We start from the raw sequence: 6,443 nt of genomic DNA on the forward strand, positions 1-6,443 counted from the left end.
ATCCCAAAATCGGGTCCGCAGCTCTGGGCGCGGATTGTTCCAGCCTGATTTGCCCAGCCTGATTTATGGGGTGAAGGCTAAGGCTGATGCCTCCCCTCCAGCTTCCCCTCTGCAACCCTAGCCCGCTCCCTGCCCATAGCCGGTTGCATTTTGGGGTTCCAGCTCTGGCGCTGGGGAAATGAGGACGGGGGGGCAGCAGGGAAAAAGAAGAGGGGGCAGGGAGCGAGTTCCTGGGGCACTGCAAGTGTCCCCGGGAAAGTGGAGGTCGGATACCTGTTCCGGGCGCAGCCGCTATGTCGGGCTGGAGTCCGTCGGACGGCGTGGGCTCCTCTGGGCTCCTCGGGCTGCTGCGGCCAGGGCGACTGGGCTGGCGACCGCACGCAGAAGTTGTGAGAGTCATTTCTACTTTCGGTTATCTAGCTTTATGACGGCTCTGTGGCACTCATACAGCTAGATAACCAAAGAGAGAAACGGGCCTCCCTTCGCCACCACCGCTGCCGCGCTGTGGGCCCCACGTGCCTCGCCGGCCGGGCGCGGGGGCCTGAGCGGGCGCAGCTCCCGCAGCCCCGGGCGCACGCGGAGAGCCAGAGGGGATCGACAGACACACAGACACACGGACTCTCGCAACCCAGGCCGGCAACCCTCGCCCAGATCCCTTCCTCCCTAGCCCGAAAGGGCCGTTTGTCCCCTACTCCCGGTCCAGTGTTCACGCGCGCCCCGGAGGCCCGCTCCGTCGGCGTCCCGGGGCGCACTGAGGGCTCTGGCGCGCTGCGCTTCGGCAGCCTAGGGCGCCGCAGCCGCCCCCCAGCGCACTGGACCGCCTGCCCTCCTCACGCAGGCTAATCGCCCCGCGGGGAAGTGACGTCAGTCCAGGGATAGGCCAATCACAGGCTCTCATTCAAATCCCAGCCCCCTTCCCGCGCTCGGCACCACCCTGCCTTACAATGGCCTAGGCGTTCACGGCTTCCGCGCCTCGAGGACAGGGGAGCGCCCTTTCGGCTCTCAGAAGCCGTAGGCCTGCGTCCTTGGAAGCACACTGTCTGCCTTTCTCCCAAGTCCCCCTGACTTTCTCCTAGGCCTAGGGTGCCCGGCAGCCACCTCCGGCGATCAGAGTTAGGGAGTTTCGGTGAAGAGGTTTGAGACCATGGTCTCCTCCGGGCAACCCAGTGCGCGCTTGAGAGACTATGAACTGATCACTTCATCTTTATAACGTTTCTCTTCCTCTCCCCCTGCCCGGCACTGTGCAACCCCAACTGTGGTAGAGACTGAGGATAAGGAGGAATTCAGTGTCTTCCGGTGTGTAGATCAGTGTCCTACACATAGCGACTGATTTACAGGGGTTCCTGAGGCACACTACACTCAATCAGGCCCTAATCCTCAGTAGCAGGCTACCGGCCCCTTCTTTCTGGCTATTCTTAGGTACGGTCAAGGATGTGCAACTGATTGTGCCCAGGCGCCTTGAAGATGTTCAAGGCCAGAACTGGGCCTCAGTTCGTCTTCTATGGAAAAGCACCCTTCTGCCTCCTCCTGGTCTAGGCACATAACTGATCCATTCACTCCCAAGTGACTGCAACAGTGAAAAGGATCTGACACGTTGGATTCCCCAGTCACCCTAGAATTGAGCCTGGCCACTGAACTGCAGCCTCCGAAATGAGACTGGTGAGAGCCTGCTCTAGCTCATCTGGCACCACTTCCTTCTTCCTGGTTACTGTGGCTACCTTCCCACTTTGGGCCTTTTGATTCACCTCTACCAACCATCCCTGGGAAGCAAAGGAAAAATTCGATACATTTATTTTCTGATGCCCTCAGAAAGATCTTAAATCCGAGAGCTAGTGAGAGATTCAGCAGTGGAACCGATTGGCGAATTTCCAGATTCCATCAGTGACTATGTGGAAGTCCCGGAGACTCCTATTAGGAATTCCCAGGTCCACCACAGGCTTAGGTGGTGGTACTCATTTGGGTCTATTTAAGTGGGGCTGGGAATACTGGGCCACTCTCCAGACAAAGCCCTTCAGAGTGGATTCAAAAGAATAGGCCAAAAGGGATTTCATGATTTTTCTAAATATGTAATTCTCTAATATTTTTCCCCAAAATGACACATCTGTATTTTGTTAAGTTCCAGATTTTGTCAAGCACCTCTTTACCCCATTGCTTGTTTCAGATCTGTCCGGCTTTAGTCCTGATACAAAATCCACGATGGGCTGCATTCTGCTGCCATTCCTGTCAGCTTGTGACCAGCCCAGCCTGGCACTTTACATCCCTCCCTTCAAATCCCATTTCATAGTCACATCCTTTTCTCCAAAAGGCCAACAAGCACCCGAAAGAGCTGAAGCAGCAGAGAAACAGAGAGAGGTCGACCTGCCAAATTGCCGACCACAAGGCTCAAGAAGGAAGCTCAAATTTGGGCCTGAGATGGTTAATTCTAAAGGATTTCCACAATTAGGAGGCACCCTTTTCCCCCCTCCTCCTGCAACCCCAGAAGTCCACACCCTCTTCCCTTTAGCTTCATGTGGGCTGTCTCCTGAGCCCTAGTCCTCCTGGGCCACCCTGAGCTGGGAAGGGTGGAACTGCAGAGGCGGGGAGAGGTATGCAAGCTCCATTTACCTGCGTGAGAAGGGGAAGAAAGAGGGGGTGGGAGTGAGAGGAGGAAGGAGCCCCCTCATGTGTGATTTAAGCAGGATACTGCACAAAATGGCTCCGCAGCGAGGCTCACAGTAACAGCATGCTGGAGCCCTGGCCTGCAAGCTTAGGGCTGGTTAGGGTTCTGAGAGAAAGATTAAAAGCTCCATTTGCATTCAGTTCAGGTTACTGCCACAAAAGTCACATTTCTGTTATCTTTTTAGGAAACCAAGTCCCTTGATAGAGCAAGTGAGGCCTGCCAGGGAGAGGCTCCCACACGGTGCTGGGTAAGACCTGTCCTGGAATGGGAACTCCTTCATCCTTACCCCATACATACCAGGCATCATGGACTCACTCAGGAAGGAGGTCACAGTGAAAGCGGGCCTTGAGACCATCTGCTGCTTGCAATTTGGAGGGTGTTCTGAAAGGGCAGGGAAGCAGGTAGTCTCCTTGGGCTGGTGACTAGCAGCCACACCCAAGCTCTTGCCTCTGGCCTACTGTCCCTAGCATAGTCCCTAAGTTCCAAGAAGAGCAGACACTGGATCTAGATGGCTTTGGGGTGGCTCAGCCAGAGACCTGGTAGCTGCCAATAGGCCCAGGCCCTGGCCATGGTGCTGAGCGCCGCCCACCTGGCTTCTCCTCTGCAGTTCCTCTTCCCCAGAACTTCCTCTCTTTTAGATGTGGTCTCCAACCGGAGTTCCAAGTGTGCCTGCATCTACTAAGAAAAAGCAAACAGGCCAGGGCGTGGTGGCACCCGCCTGTAATCCCAGCACTTGGGAGGTAGAGGCAGGCGGATCTTTGTGGGTTAGAGGCCAACCCCGGACTACATAATGAGGTCCAGGACAAATAGGGCGAACCGGAGAGACTGTCTCAAAAAAGACAAAAAAACAAAAAAAAAAAAAAAAAAGGAAAGAAAAAAAAAAAAAAAAAACAAAAAAAAAAAAAAAAAAGGAAAGAAAAAAAAAAAAAAAAAACAAAAAAAAAAAAAAAAAAGGAAAGAAAAAAAAAAAAAAAAAACAAAAAAAAAAAAAAAAAAGGAAAGAAAAAAAAAAAAAAAAAACAAAAAAAAAAAAAAAAAAGGAAAGAAAAGAAAAACAAACAGCCAGAGGGAGGGCCCAGCACCAAGACGCCACCACTGAAGGCTAGAGACTCCACTTTTCATACTCAAACCTCCACAGAGGGACAAAAGTCCTTGACTGTGAATTCCCATACCTGAATCTACAGAAAAGCTAGTCCTGTGGCAACCACACGTGTGCCCTATACCCTTTTGACTCAGGAAAACTGCACTATGTTTTCTCCCATATGCTACCCACAAGGCCGCCCCTATGGCAGGTGACTGGTACCTTACTTGTGCATGGATATCTGTATGCTAGTGCTCTTGCATTCACTGGCAGGCATCCACTAACCAAGCTCTCCATTTCCTTTGGCTCAAGTTCCTGGTCCTATCCGTAGTTATTCCGCTCAATGCGGGACACAGAAGTGTGCCGTCTATTTCAGGATACAGTGAGTTCAGGGATTAAGAGAAGGAAAGGGGGAAATTCACATTCTAGCTCACAGCCCCATGCAGACACCCTATCCTGTAACCAGACCTGCTTAGATTCTGAGACTGGGAGCCTGAGGCTGATGGAGCTCAGCAGATGCAGCCACTTGCCTACTATTCAGTCTGGAATGAGTGTTCCTTTTGATCCCCTCTGGGCTGTAATTAAGACACAGTATCTCCAGCCACAACCCAGGCTAATTCCAGGTGCCCTTTCCCCATTGCTGCCCTTTTCCCTCATGCCTTCATCAGGCCCAAGCTTTGATTAAGCTGATCTTCCTATTGTCTGGAGGCTGGAAGCGCTGCTCACTGAGGGATCCAGTTTTGGGCCAGCTCTGATGGAGCCAGCTCCTTGTACCCAGAGGGTCCAAGAGGCCTCCACACCCATTTTCAGATATTTGTGGCCAGAAGGCTGTAGTGCCCTCTCTAGTTTTCATTCCACCCTCTTTCCTCAGCAGCTGAGGTATAGGCAGGCAGAGTGTGGGTTTGGCTGAACAGGAGCCTTGAGACACCTTCCTCAAAAAGGCCTGGGCAAAGCAACACCTTTCCTATGGACCTCCAGTGACTGGGTAGACAGTATTGCTACTGAGGCTCCTGAAGTGCACCCCATCTCAGTATCACTTAACCTACCTCTGGCCTCTCTTGATTGAATGCCATACCCTCAAACTCCATCTTCTTTTCTATGGTTTAAGAATCCATCACCTCCCAAATATGAGGATTAAAAAAAAAAAAAAAAAGGTCTCCCCTTCAAGTTCAACACTGAGATCTCTCCCCTGCCACAAAGGCCCCTAGTGGTGCATTTTTTGGATGTATGTCCCGTTCCAGAAATCTGACCCAGAGCCTCAACTTGCTGGAATCTGCTACTTCCTTCCTCTGCTAGGGTCAGCCTATACCACCCAGAGACTTCTCCTAGGGAAGCCTCTCAACACAGTCTCAGTCTCTGGTTCCCTCATTTTTCCCAGACCAAAGGAGGGTAGACTGGAGGAGGTTTCAGTGATACCCCTAGACATTCAAAAGGCCTGTCCTGCAGCACAGAGTGAAGGGCTGAACAGAACAGATTTCCCAACTTCCCATTTCAGAAGGGGAAAAAAGACGTCATAAATCTTGCCTAGAGTGGGTGCTGTGTGTTGCCTTTTTTCTCAAAATATTTTTTCCAGGAAGCCACTTTCTAGATTATTTCTTTTATGGGGGAAGAGATAAGAAGGAAGAGGGGAGTCCCCAGTAGGAGTTAGGGAGAAGGACTCCTTGGAACCTCTTTCAAAAACATTCTCTTTTCTTCCAAACCTGTCTGCAGTCCCACAACTTCCATCGGAACCCACACCTTTCACCTTTCTGAACACATTGGGCGCTTCTCACTGCCCCAAGACCCTTGACCTTGATCTTGAGGATTCGCGGGAGGTGACTGAGCTCTGATCCGCAATCAGAGCGCACCCCTCATTCCTCCAATAGTTAAGGAAACCCCCGAACCCTACGAGATGCCCAAGGGGGACCCTCAGGGGTGCCCCAGGCCCCTCAACCAATCCACCCTGCTCTAGGACGATGCCGAGACCACCGCCCTGGCGCCCGAGCCCTCTCTCCTAGCCTGGCGAAGAAGCCGGGGGCAGTGGCACTTACGGACCCGGAAGGGGGCCGGGGCCCCAGGAGGCGATGGCGGGGGTGGGGCGGTTGCGGTGACGGTGGCTTGGCTGCCCCTGATCAGGCGAGTCCCCAGGCTCGGGCCCAGCTCCAGCCGCCCTCCAGATGCCCCTGCCCGCACGGTCGCGCGACCAGGAGCTGCGGGAAGCAAGCACAGCAGCGGTGGCGCGGGGGCTCCTGGCGGCGTGCGGCTTCTCCCAGCTCCGAGTCGCTCTCAGCGCCGCCTTCTCGGGCACGGACCGCAGTGACGTCAGCGCGGCTCCCCCCGCCCCCCCCTTTGCTTCACCCCGACCAGTGCCGAATGGAAGGGCGGAGGCAGGCGGCGAGGGGTGCTTAGCCAGGCGCCCCAGCCCTACCTGCTCCAGCCGGGCTGGTCTCTATGCAGCCCTCCCCGCAAACGCAAATGCTCCGCACCTCCGGGCTCACCCAGAGCCACCCAGCGACCTGGGAGGTGGTGACAAGCCGAGGGTGGAAGCCTCCCTGGCAGCTCCAGGCTCAGGATTACCGGCTGTGGGGGAAGAAATGGAGAGCTGTGAACTTGAGGGGCGTCTACACGCTGGGCTCAATGGGGGCATTTTATCTTTTGCTCAGGGTTGTCCACCGTGGATTGGCCGGTCCTGAGGTCCCCTTGTATCTCGGGAGATACCTTCTA

General features: G+C 54.1%; 1 protein-coding gene across 2 annotated transcripts in view; it reads right to left on the bottom strand.

Annotated features, from left to right (window-relative positions):
• LOC103749912 overlaps positions 1-5,998 on the bottom strand; it is a 34,976-nt gene extending 28,978 nt beyond the window's left edge. Inside the window, exon 1 of one of the 2 annotated variants that reach the window (XM_008852821.1) lies at positions 5,771-5,998. The gene's annotated coding sequence lies outside the window, so the exon portion shown is untranslated. Of the gene's footprint in view, positions 1-273; positions 387-5,770 lie in introns of those variants that run through there. The other variant, XM_008852820.1, reaches the window with a different exon arrangement.
• Positions 5,999-6,443: the final 445 nt, after the last annotated feature.

The sequence above is a fragment of the Nannospalax galili genome, unplaced genomic scaffold (assembly GCF_000622305.1).
Source record: "Nannospalax galili isolate Female #2095 unplaced genomic scaffold, S.galili_v1.0 scaffold185, whole genome shotgun sequence".
NCBI classification, from domain to species: Eukaryota; Metazoa; Chordata; class Mammalia; order Rodentia; family Spalacidae; genus Nannospalax; species Nannospalax galili.